We start from the raw sequence: 416 nt of genomic DNA, 5'->3' as shown, positions 1-416 counted from the left end.
GCAGGGACACCTCCCACTGTGCCAGGCTGCTCCAGCCCCAATGTCCAGCCTGGCCTTGGGCACTGCCAGGGATCCAGGGGCAGCCACAGCTGCTCTGGGCACCCTGTGCCAGGAAGATTTTTCTCCCTAATATCCAATTTAAATCTCTCCTCTTTTAGTTCGAAACTGTTCCTCCTTTACCTATCACGATCTGCCGGTGTTAAAAGTCCCTCTGCAGCTCTCCTGGAGCCCCTTTAGGCCCTGCAAGGGGCTCGCAGCTCTCCCTGGAGCCTTCTCCTCTCCAGCTGAGCACCCCCAGCTCTCCCAGCCTGGCTCCAGAGGGGCTCCAGCCCTGGAGCAGCTCCGTGGCAGGGACATTTCCCAGTCCAAAGCAATGCCACTAAATCAGAGAATCACGGAGTCACGGAGTCACAAAC

This window comes from Corvus brachyrhynchos, unplaced genomic scaffold (assembly GCF_000691975.1).
Source record: "Corvus brachyrhynchos isolate BGI_N302 unplaced genomic scaffold, ASM69197v1 scaffold580, whole genome shotgun sequence".
Classification (NCBI taxonomy): Eukaryota; Metazoa; Chordata; class Aves; order Passeriformes; family Corvidae; genus Corvus; species Corvus brachyrhynchos.
Note: the sequence above shows the minus strand (reverse complement) of the source record.